Source organism: Manihot esculenta, chromosome 4, assembly GCF_001659605.2.
Source record: "Manihot esculenta cultivar AM560-2 chromosome 4, M.esculenta_v8, whole genome shotgun sequence".
Classification (NCBI taxonomy): Eukaryota; Viridiplantae; Streptophyta; class Magnoliopsida; order Malpighiales; family Euphorbiaceae; genus Manihot; species Manihot esculenta.
In genome coordinates this window covers 14,365,562-14,387,109 of record NC_035164.2, presented here as the reverse complement: position 1 = coordinate 14,387,109, position 21,548 = coordinate 14,365,562, and the positions used below count along the sequence as shown (strand labels likewise).

The following is a 21,548-nucleotide window of genomic DNA, read 5'->3' as shown; positions in this document are numbered from 1 at the left end:
ATGGCATGTACATAATAGATATGTGGGTTGTAATTAATATTGCATGAGAAGAGTTTTATTTTGGTATAATTATTAGAAGAGTTTATCTGAGTTAAAAATTGTGTTTGTGATTGAATGATGTTTGGGGGTTAAAGGTTGAGAGTTCATTGAAGTGAAATTTTATTATTCATAGATGAAATTAGAACCAGTTTAGAAAGGAGACTCTAGAGTATTTTCGGTAGGAAAAATATCATGAAATACATGATAATAGTTAATTGAAAAAATAAGAGAAGCACCACGAAACGTGACATCTCCATTTCGGTTAGTTAAATAACCTTATAGGAGTGTTGCAGTTAGTGGTATTAGAGCTAACGTTTAGGTCGTTCTAGGTATTAAGGAGAAGGAACAAGTATAAGCAAATGTATATACCTTATAAGTTAAGGTCATGATATAACTCTACTATAGGTTTTTGTAAGTTGGCTAAGAATGTTATTTGACATTCAACATGTATTAGAAGATAAAAGTCGTGATCGCAATAATCTATTCAATGCTGCAAATGTGTGTATTGTAAGCTGCAGATTACATTATGTACATTGGAGCATTGATTGGAAAGTTTGTGCATCACTTTTAAGAATCTGCTAGGATATGGTAGATGCCTTATATCTGATGCAGTTGTTTCATGACAAGTTTCTAATTACTATGAAGTGACTTCTAATAAAAGTTTATATCCTTTTAAAATAAAATACTAGAGACATCAGCAATAAGGTATAGAAATATTCTATGATAGCGACAATGTACTCGAAAAATATATTTGTTTTTTGTGTTGTTTGTAATTAAAAGGAGGCATTTTATATATATTATAATACAAGAGAAATGAAAAAAAGGAGAGCCATGAGTGGGTGAAATAGGCTAAAACGTGTCAGTGACCAATCTTCTTGTTCACTTTTTAGCGTAACGATTGTTTGATATCGAAACAAAGTCATAACCTTTTAGGGAAATAAATTTGAATTATCATAATACAAAATCGAAGGGTTGTAAAGAAAGATTAATTAGCTAAACATTATGTAAAAGTGGATTGAAGATACAAGAAGAATACACACATAAAATAAGTGATAGTTATAAGATGGTAGGTATGATTAAGGGGTTAGTTTAGATAGTTATTGTTTATTAAAAGTTTATTTGTTATATTGGTGATATAATTAGATTTTAAACGCTTTAATCGGTACAAGTAATTATTATTGATGAGTTATATTGATATTTGTTTATATATAAATTTGTGTGTATATATATATATATATATATATATATACATGTTTTGAATATTGATATCTAGTTTCTTAATAATATTGTGCAAAATATAGCTATGAAAATATAATTATTTATGTTTCCTTGGTTATTTACTTGATTCTAGATATAATGTGATAATGTGGTTGATTATTAGCTAGAATAAATTATGTTAGTATAAACTTTATGTTATTATCTATTGTTAAGAGCTACGTAGACCTGATCCTCTATTGGAGGTACGTAGGCAGCCTTCGGGTGCGGTCCAAAGTTAAGACTTTAATTAGCAAATAGCAGCGATCTATATTCAAGCCATATTAATAGATTTTCAGTAGGAGAAAATGTCATGAAATACATGATAATAGTTGATTGAAAAAATAAGAGAAGCACCACCGAACCTGGCATCTCTATTTCGGTTAGTTAAATAACCTTATAGGGGTGTTGCAGTTAGTGGTATTAGAGCTAATGTTTAGGCCGTTCTAGGTATTAAGGAGAAGGAACAAGTATAAGGAACAAGTATAAGCAAATGTTTGATTGAACAGGCCTGCCTTAGTACCAGGACACTTGATCGAGGCATCGAGGAATCTGTATGGTCAAGCCCGTAGGTCGAAAAATCAAGAGCTCAACAGGTCGGTCAGGGTACCAGGTCGGCAAGCCTTCAACCAGGACGACAAGCATTCAAAATTGAATTTTGTACAAGCCGACAATGCTACTCGATCGGCAGATCTCAAGAGAAGGCTAAACAGGTTGGGTCCTCGACAACCATTTTGCTAAAGCCCTTAAAAAAAAAAAGAAGAAGAAGAGAAAAGAAGAAACCTAAAACTAGCCAGCCACCAACCAAGCCAGGTGACGTGGGCTCGTAACCCAAGGGGGTGGGTCCAAAAGGGAGGCTTGCTCAAGCAAGTTCTGCAAAGTAAGCAGCGTCAACGCTCGGCCAGCCTATAACCCCTCCACAAATTCATGCACACAATTGATTTAGTGGCGCAGCGAGCGACTCTCACCACCTGAAGAGAGGGAATTTCTTTCTCTCTCTGAGTAAAATCGGGATGGTGGGCTCGGCTAAATTTCTGGCACGCCCATTCTCCAGACCTGGTGTTTGAATCAAGGTATTCAAGCGCTTGTACAGTGGAGGATTCCGCGTGAGGCTGGCTTCACAGAGCAGCGGCTACCTGGGTCTACACAATCAGATGGGAAACTTTGGACCACCAGATCTGAAGAATGGCCTCCATGATGAACTGGGTCTTTTGAATAATTGAAAATCCATTGATCAGACACCATGAGTGGATCGGCGTGAACCCGCACACCATGGATCAGCGCGAACCAGCACTCACTCGATCTTCGAGAACCTGCACTCATCTGAAGTGCTGCTCGCCACATTTTGGATAATTATGCCAATTAATGTTGAAGTAAGGTACACATAACTTGCCACGTGTCATTAGCATAATTACTGTTGGAAAAAGTTACAAGCCCTTAATCACTTATTTTAAATGCCCATGATATATATGCTCTAGTCACCCAAATTGTACTTTGCTGTGTCTATTTATTATTTTGCTTCAGAATTTCAAGAATGTCTTTAATTATTGACAATTATTTTTAATTAGACATTATTGAATACAAATGATTTCATAGATTACTAAAAGGCATGCTTCGCATGTAAATAATAAGACTAAATTTAATTAAAATATACTTCTATGAGTTTAGATATCCTGATAATTACTTACATTTTATAGATTGAAAAAATCCTGGAGAAATTTATGCATGCAAATATTATTTATTGAACTTTTGAATTGCATGAATTAATATTGTTAGTTAGAGCTAATATTTACGTTCACCCGAAATATGAAACTAAGTGACATGTGCGACATATTATTTATTGATGAATATTATTGAATTAACAAATGAGCATCCTCGTTATATGCGCTCTGTGTAAGCTTTTATTTTGCAGAAAAATCCTGAATCTCGCTCAAAGACCTCAGGCAGGCACAGAGCCCGAATCTTGTGCAAAATCTCAAGGAGGTACAAGACCGGCGGATCTCAAAGATCTCCCGGAGCAAAAACGGCCAGGATCCCGTAAGATCTCCTGGAGTAAAAACGGCCAGGATCCCGTAAGATCTCCTGGAGCAAAAACGGCGAAGATCTCAAAGATCTCCCGGAGCGACAAAAGCCGGGATCCCCAAAGAATTTTTCGACGTCGTATGCTCACAGCAAACAGCGGTATACAATGACAACACACAAAAATAACTCATAAGAACATAGTTCCGACCTCATATAAAAGATTGGGGCACGGGACCCTAAATAAAAAGCTAAACTCCGACCTCCCAAAGGAGCTCGAGTCATAAGGTAAAGAGACTTTGATCTCGCACAATAGCCAAAAGCGCCAAAGTGCCATGCTGACCTCAAGAGGGTGCTGGAATAGAAATGAAAGAGTTCGAATCCGACCTCTCAGAAGAGCTCGGATTCAGGCTAATAAGACCTAGATCTCGCAAAATAGCCAGCATATAACGAAATTAAACTAAGGCGCCCCAACACCTGTATCATGTAGCAATACGACCTACTAACGGCCAAAACAAGGCTCGCAGTGCCAAAACGCCAAAGCACCATGCCGATCTGGTAAATCCAATAGGCAGACCGAATTAAGGCGAGGCGAATCCTAAGCAAAATGCATACCAAAATACAGAACCAAACAAAGAATGAGGGGCAATCATAAGAGGCATCAACCTCGAGAATCAATTGCTGGCACTAAACCAGCTCAGCTAGCCTAGAGAGAGGTCTAGGCAGCCAAGAGCCCGTAAAACGCTCGAGGACAGACAGCCCATATAACACTCAGGGGCAGTAGAAAGCCCTGACTCATTAGAATACAAAAGAATCGAACCGCAGTATGAGAAAATGTCATGAAATACATGATAATAGTTGATTGAAAAAATAGTATTTTCAGTAGGAGAAAATGTCATGAAATACATGATAATAGTTGATTGAAAAAATAAGAGAAGCACCACCGAACCTGGCATCTCTATTTTGGTTAGTTAAATAACCTTATAGGGGTGTTGCAGTTAGTGGTATTAGAGCTAATGTTTAGGCCGTTCTAGGTATTAAGGAGAAGGAACAAGTATAAGGAACAAGTATAAGCAAATGTTTATACGTTATAAGTTAAGGTCAGGATATAACTCTACTATAGGTTTTTGTAAGTTGGCTAAGAATGTTATTTGACATTCAACATGTATTAGAAGATTGGGGTGATAGTCTAAAGTCGTGATCGCAATAATCTATTCAATGCTGCAAATGTGTGTATTGTAAGCTGCAGATTACATTATGTACATTGGAGCATTGATTGGAAAGTTTGTGCATCACTTTTAAGAATCTGCTAGGATATGGTAGATGTCTTATATCTGAAGTTGTTTCATGACAAGTTTCTAATTACTATGAAGTGACTTCTAATAAAAGTTTATATCCTTTTAAAATAAAATACTAGAGACATCAGCAATAAGGTATAGAAAAATTCTATGATAGCGATAATGTACTCGAAAAACATATTTGTTTTTTGTATTGTTTGTAATTAAAAGGAGGAATTTTATATATATTATAATACAAGATAAATGAAAAAAAGGAGAGCCATGAGTAGGTGAAATAGGCTAGAACATGTCAGTGACCAATCTTCTTGTTCACTTTTTAGTGTAACGATTGTTTGATATCAAAACATAGTCATAACCTTTTAGGGAAATAAATTTGAATTATCATAATACAAAATCGAAGGGTTTTAAAGAAAGATTAATTAGCTAAACATTATGTAAATGTGGATTGAAGATACAAGAAGAGTACACACATAAAATAAGTGATAGTTATAAGATGGTAGGTATGATTAAGGAGTTAGTTTAGATAGTTATTGTTTATTAAAAGTTTAGTTGTTATCTATATTGGTGATATAGTTAGATTTTAAACGCTTTAATCGATACAAGTAATTATTATTGATGAGTTATATTGATATTTGTTTATATATAAATTTGTGTGTATATATATATATATATATATACATGTTTTGAATATTGATATCTAGTTTCTTAATAATATTGTGCAAAATATAGCTATGAAAATATAATTATTTATGTTTTCTTAGTTATTTACTGGATTCTAAATATAATGTGATAATGTGGTTGATTATTAGCTAGAATAAATTATGTTAGTATAAACTTTATGTTATTATCTATTGTTAAGAGCTACGTAGACCTGATCATCTATTGGAGGTACGTAGGCAGCCTTCGGGTGCGGTCCAAAGATAATAAATGTTAAGACTTTAATTAGCAAATAGCAACGGTGTAAATTCAAGCTATATTAGTAGATTTTCACTTCGAATAAATTACTTAATGAAAATTTAATAAGTTTAGTATGACTAAAATAATTAGCATGCAAATAATAATATTTATAAGATTATAGATAAAAGTAAAGCCACAAAAGAAATCACTGAATTAGTTAAGATATAGGAGAGCAATTTTCATAAAGAGACCATGAGTGAATTAGACCCTTAATATTGCCAAAACTTGACTATAACTTAGAGTAGGAGCATACTGAAGTACCTAAAATGAATAACTTGGAAAGCATGTAAAAAAAACGGCAATTGGCATGCCAATAGGTGTAATTTATGATATAAAACAACACTTGAAAGGCAGTGTCACAGTCTAGATATCAAACGTAAGTTGGCATTAGAAGTTATAAGGCATAGACAAAGTGTCGTAGCTACCCCAAATCCTCATTCACTAGCAGACTAAATTAAATTGTTGCTTGAAGAAAAAAGGATAATGGCATAAAAAATCCAAAATTTTATTTCTTGGCACAATGAATTAAGATTTAAAAATATTTGGCGATTCTTTCCAAATTTGAATTGAAAGTTTGGGAGCATCTATCGGTAGCAGGCCATATTGTATTTTTTTATTACTTGACGGTGGACTCTACGCTACACCTTGGATAACCAAGGTGAGATATTAATCCTTGGTTAGTTAAGTTAAAATTCTTAATTGGTGTAGAAAAACATAAAACGCTCTCTTCGATGCCGTCACTCTCTGTCGAATTTATTTTCCCGACTTCGTCCTTCGCACAAAAAATTAGACTTCTCGCTTCACCACCATTTTGGCTTCAGAAAAGTAGATATTGCCTTTGTTCTTTCTCCTAACTCTATTCACCTTTCGATTCTTTATTTCTGTATCTTCTCTCTTCGGTGTCGTTAGGTCTCCTTAAGAATCAATTATCTTTAAACATGAGATTCTCCACCAAATTCAGCTGTCAATACCGGCAATTGTGTTCGTAACGTCGGATGCTGCTCGTATAATTCCTAATCTCAAAACAATCGTACTCGAGGGAAGGTTTACCGATTGGACCCTGCGATGATTCTCTATCCTCACGGACTACTGGTCGAGTTGATGGAGTGGTTTTGACTCATCGAAATTTCACATGTATAGTGGCTGTAAGTCATGAGGTTTACACGACCTGGATAGCAGCTGCAACTTCCTTTTGCTTTATTTTCATGTTTATGGTTTATGTTATTTCGTGAGGGCTTTAACTATGGGAGCGACGGTGGTGTCCATAGGTAAATTTGATATGAAGACAATGTTGACAGTAATTTAGGAGCGAAAGGTCACTCACGTAGCACAGACTGCACCGGCGGTGGTGCTGATGACTAAGGATCCTAGGTTGTGAGACGGCTATGATTTGAGCTCTCTAGATGTTGGAGACTATAGCGTTGCTTCGCTTAGGAAAAGCATAGTTGAATTGTTCCGGCAACAATTTCCAAATTTGACTTTAAGTCAGGTTAGTTAAACACCAAACTTGGATTTTTACCATTAACTGGCAGTTAATTTCTCACATTGGTTATTCAATGTGTAGCGTATGATCCACCGTTAAGTAATAAAAAAATACAGATGGAACGTTACTTTAGCCACCGGCAAATGCTCTCCCACTTACATTTCAAATTTGAATTGAATCGCTAAATGTTTTTAAATTCTAAGTTATTGTAGCAAGTAACATCTTTTTAATTAAAATGCAAAAAATCTTTTAAGGTTTAAATTTTTTATGTCATTATCCAAAAATATATTAATAAATAATGTGGTCATTCAATCCATTATTCCTTTCTCATTGTTGACACTTGGTATCTATGAAGTGTTGATTTGATTTGAAAATTGTGTTTGTGGTTGAAGGAAGTTTAGGAAAGTTAAGATTGAGAGTTCACTGAATTGAAATTTTATCATTTACAGATGGAATGAGGACCAATATATAGAGGAGACGGTGCCGAATTTTTGATAGGAAAAAACCTTTGGATTAAAACTTAAAATCCTCAAAGATTTGGAATATTTATCCCATTGCTCCGAAAAAATATTACTAAACAAGACACACTCATTCGCGATTCCTTTCTCACTATTGAGACTTGACATATAGAAAATTGTACAAATATGGCATGTACATAATAGATATGTGGGTTGTAATTAATATTGCATGAGAAGAGTTTATTTTGGTATAATTATTAGAAAGGGCATTATGGAGCAAGCTGAATTCAAACAGGCGCGGTCATAATGATCCTTGGTGTTTACCCCCTCGACAGTTGGGGCAATAACTGCCGAGAAGGTAAAGGGGCAATTGATGACCGCTGGGTTTCTCCACCCCGGTCAAAGGCCAAGCCCGCGATAAAGGCTCATCATCCGAAAGCCCACACATCCTCTGCACTGACAGGTCCGGCCCATTCGATCCTCGATACCAGGCCCCCTCTGAATTTCTCAGCCAGGTCGGCCCAGCCTTCACTGCTCCACGGGCCGGCCCCCTTTGGGCCCAGCTTTGTTCCTATCTTCCGGCCTAGCCCGGAACCAGCAGGAAGATTCATCCACCTGCCTTGTAGGTCCATATATACACGAACAGGGAGAATCAAAGGCCGTTATGCATGGAGCAGAGATCTGATTCCCTCGTACGCCCGTATCAACGTAGCAGGGACAGGTGGACCAATGATAGACGTTCTGTTAGCACGTCACTAGCAGACAAAAGGAAACATATAAAAGGAGAAATATTCTCCTCTATTATTGTTGCACATGAGTGTTTTCATGTGTTAAACAGGAAGAAACAAAGACGATAGAGTTTTTTTTGTCTCTAAAGACAAATATCTCTAAAGCATACGATTGAGTTGAGTGTGCTTTCTTAGAAGTTATGTTGTTAAAATTGGATTTTGTGGATATTTGGATTTCTAAGATTATATCAGTGGTTTCTTCAGTAACATACTATATAGCCCAAGATAGTGAAGAATTTGGTCCAATTGTCCCTTCTCGTGGTCTTCGCTAGGATGATCCTTTATCACCATAACTATTCATTGTATGTGCACAGAGTTTGATGGCTCTCCTTTCCAAATATGAGCGTCAAGGTCTGCTACATAGTATTAAGGTGGCGAAGTTTGGTTTAACAGTCTCACATTTACTATTTGCATATGATAGTTTATTCTTTCTACATGCTAATGTTGATGAAGCAACTAGATTAAAGACTATTTTAACCATTTATGAGATAGCATCAGGGTAGAGTATTAACTTAACAAAATTTTTGTGTGTTTTAGTACTAATGTTGATTCGGCAAATCAAAATTCTATTTTCTAGGTGCTGGGTGTTTCAGAAGTTTAGTCTTATGAGGTGTATTTGGGTATGCCCACTATTATTGGAAAAAATAAAAATCGAGTTTTTCGCTTTGTCGTTGATAAAGTAGCAAAACGATTGGACGGATGGAAGACAAAGTTGCTCCCTAAGGCTGGTAAGGATGATCTTATTTGGATGGTTGCCCAAACGGTACCAAATTATCTTATGTCTCTGTTTTTATTGCCACTAGATGTTTGTCATAAAATAGAGAATATGATAAATTCATTTTATTGGGCTAGTCAGGATCAGCATGGGGCATTAGATGGCAGAGCTAAACCCGTTTATATTATTCTAAGGAGCAAGGGGGTTTGGGTACAGGAGAATACATGAATTTAACCTTGCACTTCTTGCAAAGCAAGGATGGAGGCTTCTTGATAATCCATCTTCACTTGCTGCTATTGTGTTAAAGGAAAGGTATTTTCCAGATTTCACTTTTTGGGAGCCTAATCTATCTTATTTATGGAGAAGTATTTTGGGTGCCCGCTATATTTTAGTTCAGGGCTGTCGGTGTCAAGTTAATAATAGCTTGACAACTTTAGTTTGGAATCATCCTTGGCTTCCTAATACTAGTAATCCATGGATTACGTTGTCAGTTGTGAATGGACTTGAGGATTTAACGGTGTCCTCTTTTATAGTTTCGGATTGTGGTAAGTGGGATGTAGGAATCATTGTCAATTTTTTTAATTAAACAAATTCCATTATCTTTAAACTCAAAGCAAGATAAATGGGTTTGGTCTTATGAAAGGAAAACAATATATACAGTTGCTAGTGGATATAAGGTTGCAATTCAAGCATTAAATAATGCTCCTCTTATGGTTGGTGATGTTTGGTCCTTGATTTGGAAAGCCACCGTCCCAAGCAAAGTGAAATATTTTGCATGGCGTTTTAGTTTAGATTTGATCCCTTGTGCCACGAATTTGTTAAAGAAAAACGTCAATGTCCCTTTGCTATATCCATTCTATGTTGGTTATGATGAGACTGCTGTTTATTTGTTGTTGCAATGTCAGTTTTCTAGGCAGGTATGGGTAATGACGAAGATTGGAGATATACAGGTGGACTCGATATCTGCTGTTTATTTTAGGGAGGCTTTGAGTTGGTTGGGGAGGTAGCAGTTCAATGTTTCAATCATAGAATCAGATTGTCAGATACTTGTCAATGTGATGGCTACTAATTCTTTGATTTCTCCTATTTTGGTATGATAGTTGATGATTGTAGGTTGTTAATATTGAGTTTGCCACGATTGGCTATTAAGTTGATGAAAAAATCAGCGAATCAGACTGCTCATTTTGTTGTAAGAGCAACTATTTCAATCACTGATTTTAAATGGGCTTGCATGAAGTTCTTAATAATGATATTAATAATATTACTGGGTTGAATAATCAACTTGTGATGGATTCAGATGCTCAAGTCTTGAATAATCAACTTGTGATGGATTCAGATGCTCAAGTCTCGTACGGATGCTATCATTAATCCCAACTAAAAAATTATTTAGTTTTATTTCATTTCAAAAAAAAAATTATAAATATTACATATAAAAAAATTTTGCCACATTAAACTATTATAACATAAGAAAAATAAGGGACTAAATGAAAAGTTAATAATTTGTAATATAATCTATAATTTTAACATCAACAACCTAAAAATTACGAAAAATGATATAGTTATATGATCTTATCTTTGATTATGATACATAAAAATCAAGGAAAACAATAAAATTTACATGATTTTGTTCCACTAAATCAATTATAATAGATAAAAATCATGAAAAAGGGTAAAATTTACATAATTCTCAAACTAAGTGATTATAATACATAAAAAAAATTAATAGGAGGTTCTCGACCTATCCCTGAAAACTCAGTTATGGTAGCCAAACGAATTCAGCAAGGACCATCATCTAGCTCAACAAAAACTCAAAGTGTCAAGTCTAATAATTTGGTCTGTAGTTACTGTGGCAAGACAGGGCATTTAAAACAAAGATACTATAAAATCATAGGCTATCCTGAATGGTAAGGCTTCACAAAAAAACTAAGGAAGAAGGTTGCAGGAACACCTATGATAGCAGCCACAACAGAGGTCCAATAAAATATGGAAAACAAATCATAATCTATAGCTAACGTTACCCACCCAAGGCAGTTACATGTGACCTAGGATGTATCCTTTCGTGAATCAGAACCATACTATTCTGGGGAGTTACACTTTCTTCTCTTCCGGGAAGAGCTTTAGTGAAGAGAATGTGCCACAAGAAAATATGACAAATTTCTTAGAACTAGAGGAAGTAAGTGAAAGTTTTCAGCATAATAGTAAACTAGGTCTCCCTAAAAGATGTGATGAAAATTTATTAGTTCCTTCTGGAAAATTGCAAATACCAACGTCTGCTAAAGAATCACCAACATCTGAAGAGTTGCCCATGATAACACCATTGACCAAAGAATCAACTCAGAATGTTCTAGACACCAACATTTCTACTCAGGATGCCTCAACAACTCTGAAATGAACAAAAGGCTGCAATTGAGATTGCACAGAATCCCATTGCACAGAATCCCGTACAACACGATCACACCAAACATGTTGAAGTCGATCGGCATTTTATCAACGAAAAGCTAGACCAGAAGGTTATACCATTCCCATTTGTCAAGTCAGAAGACCAGTTAGTTGATAAACTCACAAAAGTAGTGTCATGGAAGATATTCCATGATATGGTTGACAAGTTGGGCATGATAGATATCCATGCTCCAACTTGAGGGGGAGTGTTGGAATGAACTGCCTAATTAGCTATGTTTCTAAGTCTTCAGCTGAGGCTGAATATCGTGCAATGGCTAACATTGTCTGTGAGTTGCTTTGGATTAGCTATGTTTTGCAGGATTTGCAGGTTGCCATTCAGCTGCCCATTCCACTGCATTGTGACAGCAAGGGCTAACCCAGTATTTCATGAGCGCACGAAGCATATTGAAATAGATTGCCATCTCGTCCGGGACCAACTCCAACAAGGCTATATTCTACCTAGTCATCTCCCCACTCAAGAACAATTGGCAGACATCTTTACGAAAGCATTGCCTGCATCTCGCCATGACAGTCTTACTGGCAAGTTGAATTTACTGCCTTTACCAGCTTCAACTTGAGGAGGGGGTGTTGAAACTGCATCGTTTTAGTTATTGAGCGTGTATGCATACATTGGTTGAAACTGTGTCGTTTCTTTTATATTCTTTCCATTGTAATAGGCTACGATTGGCACAAGATGTGCACGTGTGATTCTGCCTGTAACGTCATTTTCTTTCTGAAATAAGATTTCAAAGTTTTTTTTCTCTCTCTCACATTTAATATACATTCATATAAATTTAAAGCACTGATTTACTAATTTTTTTCTATTTTTATCCCTATAAATTCATTTATTGGTAAATATATAATATTTAAAAAATATATATTTCTAAAATATGAACTTAATTATAAATAATTATATAAATTTAAAATTTTAATTTTACCAATTTTGATACAACTTAAAATATTTTCTATCAGCATATATAAAGAAATTTCATCATTTTATTTTTAAAATTTTTATATTTTTTTATCACGTTAAATATCTATATATAATTTTCTTTAATATATATTCATATAAATTTAAAAAATTAATTTATTATATTAGTAATATATATTCATATAAATTTAAAGAACTAATTTATTATATTAATTAATCATATTAAATATCTCTATATCGCGGTTACTTCATAATTAACTCCTTTTCCTAAATATCAATTTATTTTTATTATTCTTTGCATCCCTATATAAAAACTACAAAATTTATGTAAATCAATAGATATAAAATCTCATTTAATAATTTATCATTAAAAAAATTATTTTTTAAAAAAATATTTTTATAATACCAACCTAATTATAAACTATTAAAATATACAATAACAATTAATAATATGTGATATTTTGTTAATATTAAAATAAAAAATTTTATAAACTTAAAACTTAATTTTAACAATTTCAACTCGACTTAAAATATTTTTTTATCAAGTTAAATATCTCTATATAATTGTTATTTAATATACATTCATGTAAATTTAAAATGCTAATTTATTAGATTATATTCATTTTTATCTCTATAAATCATTTTATCAGACAAAATATATAATATTCTTTTAAAAATTATTTTTATAATATCAATCAAATTATAAACAATTACAATATACAATAACAATTAATAATATATGTTATTTTTCTAATATTACAATAAAAAATCATATAAACTTAAAAACCTAAATTTTAGCAATTTCAATCTCGACTTAAAATTTTTATATTTTTTATCACGTTAAATATCTCTATATAATTTTTATTTAATATACATTCATAAAGCACTGATTTATTAATTTTTTTTATTTTTATTTTTATAAATTAATTTATCAGGTAAAATATATAATATTTTTTAAAAAAATATTTTTAAAATACCAACTTAATTATAAATAATTAAAATATACGAGAAAAATTAATAATATGTAATATTTTTCTAATATAATTAAAAAATTATATTAACTTAAAAAAACTAAATTTTAGGAATTTCATCCAAACTTTAAATATTTTTTATCTACATACTGAAATTTCAACATTTTTTTTAAATATTTTTATATTTTTTATAACAGTAAATATCTCTATATAATTTTTTTAGTCATATAAATTTAAAACACTTATTTATTAAATATTTTTATCCACTTCAATCCCTATAAATTAATTTATAAGTAAAATATATAATATTTTTTAAAAAAAATATTTTTATAATATCAACCTAATTATAAACAATTAAATTATACGATAACAATTAAAAATATGTGATATTTTTCTAATATTATAGTAAAAAAATTATATAAACTCATAAATCTAAATTTTAGCAATTTCAACCCGACTTAAAATATTTTCAATCATCATATATAAAGAAATTTTAGTCTTCTATTTTTAAAATTTTTATATTTTTTTATCAGGTTAAATATCTCTATATAATTTTTATTTAATATATATTCATAAAAATTTAAAGAACTAATTTATCATATTAATTTGTTAAATATCTCTACATCGCCATTACTTCATAATCAACTCCTATCACTATATATCAATTTATTTTTGTCATTCTTTACATCCCTATATATACAAAATTTACATAAAATCAATAAATATAAAATCTCACTTAATTAAATATCACTAAAGAAATATATTTTAAAAAAATATTTTTATAATATCAACTTAATTTTAAACAATTAAATTATACAATAACAATTAAAAATTTGATATTTTTCTAATATTATAATAAAAAAATTATATAAACTCATAAACCTAAATTTAGCAATTTCAACCAGACTTACAATATTTTCAATATGCATATATAAAGAAATTTCAGCATTTTATTTTTAAAATTTTCATTTTTTTATCACATTAAATATCTCTATATAATTTTTTTTCAAAGTGCATTAATATAAATTTAAATTACTTATTTATTATTTTTTTTGTCCATTTTAATCTTTATAAATTAATTTATCAAGTAAAATATATAATATTATTTTAAAAGATATTTTTATAATACCAACCTAATTATTAATAATTAAATTACACGATAACAATTAAAAATATGCGATACTTTTCTAATATATTGCAATAAAAAATTATATAACCTTAAAAATCTAAATTTTAGCAATTTCAACCGTTCTTAAAATATTTTCAATCAATATATATAAAGAAAATTTCAGCCTTTTATTTTTAAAATTTTGATATTTTTATTACGTTAAATATGTTTATATAAATTTAAACAACTAATTTATTATATTAATTTATCACGTTAAATATCTCAACATAGCTATTGCTTCATAATTAACTTATTTTTGCTATTCTTTGCATCTCTATATAAAATTTTTAAAATTTACCTAAAATTAATAGATATAAAATCTCATTTAATTAAATATCACTAAGAAATTATTTCTTTTAAAAGATATTTTTACAATACTAACTTAATTATAAACCATTAAAATATACTATAACAATTAATAATATGTGATATTTTTCTAATATTGTAATAAAAAATTATATAAATTTTAAAACCTAATTTTAGCAATTTTAACCCGACTTAAAATATTTTCAATTAGCATATATAAAGAAATTTCAGCATTTTATTTTTAAAATTTTTATATTTTTTATCACATTAAATATCTATATATAATTTTCTTTAATATATATTCATATAAATTTAAAGAACTAATTTATTATATTAATTTATCACATTAAATATTTCTATATCGCCATTGCGTAGTAATTAACTCCTTTTCTTATACATCAATTTATTTTTTATTCTTTGCATCCCTGTATAAAAACTACAAAATTTAAGTAAAATCAAAAGATATAAAATCTCATTTAATAATTTATATAAAAATATTTTTATAATATCAACTTAATTATAAACCATTAAAATATACGATGACAATTAATAATATGTGATATTTTTTTAATATTAAAATAAAAAATTATATAAATTTAAAAACTTAATTTTAACAATTTTAACCCGACTTAAAATATTTTGAATCAGCATATATAAAAAAAATTTTGTATTTTATTTTTAAAATTTCATAATTTTTTATCACGTTAAATATCTTTATATAATTTTTATTTAATATACATTCATATAAATTTAAAACGCTAATTTTTTTCATTTTTATCTCTATAAATTATTTTATGAGGCAAAATATATAATATTCTTTTAAAAATATTTTTATAATATCAACCAAATTATAAACAATTGTATATTTTAAAATATACAATGAAAATTCATAATATGTGTTATTTTTCTAATATTACAATAAAAAATCATATAAACTTAAAAACCTAAATTTTAGCAATTTCAATCTCACCTTAAAATATTTTCAATTGGCATAGTAAAAAAATTTCAGAATTTTATTTTTAAAATTTTTATATTTTTTATTACCTCAATTATCTCTATATAATTTTTATTTAATATACATTCATATAAATTTAAACTATTGATTTATTAATTTTTTTTTCATTTTTATCCCTATAAATTAATTTATCAGGTAAAATTTATAATATTTTTTAAAAAATATTTCTAAAATACAAACTTAATTATAAATAATTAAAATATACGAGAAAACTTAATAATATATTATATTTTTCTAATATTATAACAAAAAAAATTATATTAACTTAAAAATCTAAATTTTAGCAATTTCATCCAAACTTAAAATATTTTTAATCTACATATGTAATGAAATTTAAATATTTTTTTAAATATTTTTATATTTTTTATAACATTAAATATCTCTATATAATTTTTTTTATTTATATAAATTTAAAGCACTTGTTTATTAAATATTTTTATCCACTTCATTCCCCATAAATTAATTTATCAAATAAAATATATAATATTTTTTTCAAAATATTTTAATAATACCAACCTAATTATAAACAATTAAATTGTACGATAACCATTAAATATATGTGATATTTTTCTAATATTTTAATAAAAAAATTATATAAACTTATAAACCTAAATTTTAGTAATTTCAATCCGTATATATAAAGAAATTTTAGTCTTTTATTTTTAAAATTTATATATTTTTTATCAGGTTAAATATCTCTATATATATATTATTTAATATATATTCATATAAATTTAAAGAACTAATTTATTATATTAATTTATCACGTTCAATATCTCTTCATCGTTATTACTTCATAACCAACTCCTATCACCGTATATCAATTTATTTTTGCTATTCTTTGCATCCCTATATAAAATTTACAAAATTTATATAAAATTAATAAATATAAAATCTCACTTAATTAAATATCAGTAAAGAAATAATTTTAAAATACCAACCTAATAATAAACCATTAAAATATAGATAATAATTAATAATATGTAATATTTTTCTAATATTATAATAAAAAATTATATAAACTTAATTTTAACAATTTTAACCCGACTCAAAACATTTTCAATCGGCATTGATAACCTCCAGATCTTTCCTAACCCAGGAATAAGGTCGGGTCCTAAAGAAGGCCACAGGTCCAAAGCCCATCAGATCATACGTTCGAAAGGCAGCTTGAGTCTGGGCCGGCAACCCAGGATGATCCGGATCAGATATGAGCACAAGCCCCATAAGGGAGTAGGCCCAATCATTCACCAGCTCTACCCGCATGCTCTCTGGAGAGCATTAAATGGCCGTTACGCATGGAGCAGGTGCCTGACATGCCCGTATGTACGGGCCTGAGTGACAAGGACAGGAAGCAGTATATACTGGGGGTCTTCTCTTGCAAGGGGGTATCTTCTTCTTCTTTTTCCTCTCCTGCCTGGACTCCATTTTTATATTCTCTGCAACTCTTGCCTGAATACGCTCTTCTAATTCATGAAACCTGACTTGAACGTCGGAGGGTCTCCCCCGGGACATCCCCGGTAGACCCCTGACTGTCTCCCCTTATTTTGCAGGTCCTTTCATCAAATAGAACATGGAGACCCATTTGATAGACCCATTAAGGAGCCCAAAAAGGAATCAGATCCAGAAACCAAGGGACGAGGGAGAACCAGATCTATCAAATAGGGAGCCCAGGGAGATTCAGAGTTATCAAATGGCGCCGTCTGTGGGAACGAAAGAGATTTTACTATCTCTAAAGTTTCCAGATCCACCCATTGAGATCCACATAAGGTACGAAAGTTTGAGCGGATAACCCAGCCGAAAAGAAAGGTTCATTGTGATAAAGAATATTTTGATGGTCTTTCAGATAATTTATTTTAATATTTATTAGATTTTATTACGGCTGATTTTTCCTTTGAAGTCTGGTGAATATTTTCTGTAAAAGGAAATAAGGGTGAGTAATATATGTATTTGTTGAAATTCTGAGGTCGGCCGTATATATATATATAAAAAAAAGAAAGAAAGAAAAGAAGAAGGCGAGAGAAAGAGAAGAGGAGTCCATGAGGAAAAAGGAGGTCGGTGGGGTTACGAGGCCGGCAGCAATAGGTTTTGGGGGTGGTGAAACCCCTTGTCGCGGAGCTCCACATGTACAACCTCACCAAAGTTACTGAATATCTCTTTTAAATGGCCTTCATGCACATTCCTGCTGAGTGAGCCAATGTGAAGAACAAGAGACTCACGAATGGGAGAAATCTTCCTTGGCGGAGAAGTTTTTCTAGATTGCAGGTGTGGAGAACGACCTCGTTTAGCCACTACAGCAGAACTCTTTCTTTGAGCAGTAGGGCTGCGGCTAACGGAGCTGAGGCTGCGAGAAGGGGAGGAGGATGAAGAGAACAATTTGGAACGAGATCGGGAGGACAAAGACTAGGAGCGTGAGCTGGAGCGAGAATCTAAACCAGAGTAAGAGCGTGACCGTGACTTCGAGCGGGACCGGGACAATGAACCCGAGCCAGAACAGAAAGGCGGCGAACGGCCTCGCTTTGGCTTCACCATGGATACAAAGCCAACAACAGCGGACAAGAAACCCTGGGTAAACTCCTATGGTGAAATTGTGCGACAGAAAGAAGGGGCAAGAACCGGGTGAGTTTTATTTGTCCAGTGCTTCACAACTCAAGCTCGGGATGGAAATCATGAAGTCGGATAGATGTACGCCTGAGGTCGAAGTCATGTTCGAGGTCGATCCTGCATTCCTAATCGGATGGCCAGACTGCCCTCAAGATTTGAATTAGCAAGTTGGTTGGTCAGAATAGCAAGACAGATAGGAGCTCGGCAAATCTGGCGACCACAGCATAAGATTACTCATTAAGGTCGGATCTGTGCTCAAGCTTAGATCTGTGATCGAGGTCGGAGTCGTGTTCGAGGTCGGGCTCACAGTTCAGGAAGAATAAAAATGATCGTCGCGTCCAGTTGCCGCTCTTTACTGTGGTTCGCGTAATGCTAGAGGTCGGAGCCGTGTTTAGCAAAGCAGAAAGGAACTTGGCAAAATTCGACCGCCACAGTGATAGACTGCTCGTTGAGGTCGGACCCGTGCTCGAGCTGGGATGTGATCGAGGTCGGAGCCGTGTTTGTGATCGGGCTCACATTTCAGGTCGGATGAGGGTGATGTGATTCAGAGAGTTTTTCTCCTGGGTTGTCGGTCTGGTTCTTGAGTTTAGGATGTTGAGGAAGCTGATAACATTCGGACTCACATTTTAGGCGCGATGGCCCCGTTTCATCCTTGCAAATGACACCAAAACCAATAACATCAAGGAAGTCAGCAGACAAGTGTGCAGACAGCCGATCTCTTTTGGTAGTTTGTACTAGTGTGACCCTTTCTGGAGGAAACACCTTTCAAGAATGGGTTAACTATACCATATAATGAGAGCACCCCTGACCCCCATGATCTGAGTAATGCTAAGTTTAGTGCCCACCATCGTTCTGTTTTATTCCCTGAGATCCCAATCTTATGTACGTGTGTTGAAGCTCAGATCAGCTGTTTATTCTGCGAGCTGCAGCTCTCGAATTGTTGCTATTTCTCATGCAGCTCTGATACAATGTTTTCATGTGGCGATACTGGAGAGAGAATATGCTATTCTTACAAATCCTATAGTCACTGGTTATCCTTGTGCAGGGGGTATAGTCTATGGTCTTCTTGCCGTTGGTTCCAGATGGCCGGCTTATAGTGGAAGTCCAATTGCAGTTTCCAATTCTGGGCGTGTAAACCCATAGCATCCAACACCTTCTGCAAGCTTTTCTGGTTTCAATTCAAATAGCAGTTTGGTTGCACGTTATGCAAAAGAATCAAGCAAGCAACTTGCCGCTGGAATTATGACACTAGGTAACATGGGATATAAGACGTTGTCCAGATAACATGGGGATGGTTGTTGTCAGGGATATTGTCAGTAAATGTGTCATTGCCCAATTTAGAGCACACAAGTCCTATTTTGGTGTTATCCTAGTGGGACCCTTTTAATTATTGCCTCAGTTCACGGCCACAATATAAATGCTTTCAAATAATGCTTGGATTCATGGGAAGCACTGTCCCAATGATGATAGTAACTGGATTATGATAAGCTCCTCAAGGGGGACCAACCATTTATTTGCTATTAATCCCTTTGGAGGGTCGGTGGACTAGCCACACCAGTAAAAATAGTGGATTATGTGTAATGATGAGGTCATCTATTCGTTGGCTACCTAGCTTGGGCTCACAAATGCACGAACAGCAGGGCATTTGCGCACCTGGTCTCCCTGTTATTCTCTTTGTTATCAGCAGAATAAGGAATGGATCTAATTGCCGAAGGGATACAGTAACTGGTGCTACACTTATCGTCATGAGCTCACACTCATCTGAAGTGCTGCTCGCCGCGTTTTAGATAATCATGCCAATTGATGTTGAAATAAGGTACACATAACTTGCCACGTGTCATTAGCATATTGGGAAAAATTTACAAGCCCTTAATTACTTATTTTAAATGCCCATGATATATATGCTCCAGGACCCAAATGGCATGCTTCGCATGTAAATAGTAAGACTAAATTTAATTAAAATATATCTCTATGAGTTTAGATATCCTAATAATTGCTCACATTGTATAGATTGAAAAATCATGGAGAAACTTACACATGCAAAAGTATTGTTCGTTGCATCTCTAAAATTGCATGAGTTAATACTTGCATGCATCTGAAAAATGAAACCAAGTGACATGTGCGGCATATTATTTATTGATGAATATTATTGAATTAACAACGAGCATCCTCGTTATATGTGCTCTGTGCAAGTTGTTATTTTGCAGAAAAATCCTGAATCTTTCAGAAGACCCTGAGACATAGAGACCTCAGAGGTACAAGGCTGGCGAATCTCAAAAGATCTCCCAAAACAAAAAACAGCCGGCGGGCCCCGAGGTCACCCCGGAGCAAAGAAGACCGGGATCCCCTAGAACTCCCGGGAAAACAAAACAAAAAACAGCCGGCGGGGCCCCGAGGTCACCCCGGAGCAAAGAAGACTGGGATCCCCTAGAACTCCCGGGAAAACAAAACAAAAAACAGCCGGCGGGGCCCCGAGGTCACCCCGGAGCAAAGAAGACCAGGATCCCCTAGAACTCCCGGGAAAACAAAACAAAAAACAGCCGGCGGGGCCCCGAGGTCACCCCGAAAGAAAAATGGCCAGGATCCCGTATGATCTCCTGGAGCAAAAACAGCCGGCGGGGCCCCGAGGTCACCCCGGAACAAAAACGGCCAGGATCCCGTAAGATCTCCTGGAGCAAAAACAGCCGGCGGGGCCCCGAGGTCACCCCGAAACAGAAACGGCCAGGATCCCGTAAGATCTCCTGGAGCAAAAACAGCCGGCATGGCCCCGAGGTCATCCCGGGAAAATAAAGAAGACCGGGATCCCCTAGAACTCCCAGGAAAACAAAGAAGACCGGGATCCCCTAGAACTCCCGGGAAAACAAAAAAAAAACGGCCGGCGAAGATCTCCAAGATCTCTCGGAGCAACAAAGACCTCAGTGAGGTCCTGGCAAAAGAAGACCTCACTGAGACAAAAGAAGACCTCAGTGAGGTCCTGGCAAAAGAAGACCTCACTGAGCCATAGAAGACCTCAGTGAGGTCCTGGCAAAAGAAGACCTCACTGAGTCATAGAAGACCTCAATGAGGTCCTGGCAAAAGAAGACCTCACTGAGGTAGAAGACCTCAA

The 21,548-nt window shown here is 33.3% G+C and overlaps 1 pseudogene; it reads left to right on the top strand.

Moving 5' to 3' along the window:
- Nucleotides 1-18,368: 18,368 nt before the first annotated feature.
- LOC122723451 lies at nucleotides 18,369-20,683 on the top strand (annotated as a pseudogene).
- The last annotated feature ends 865 nt before the right edge of the window (nucleotides 20,684-21,548 follow it).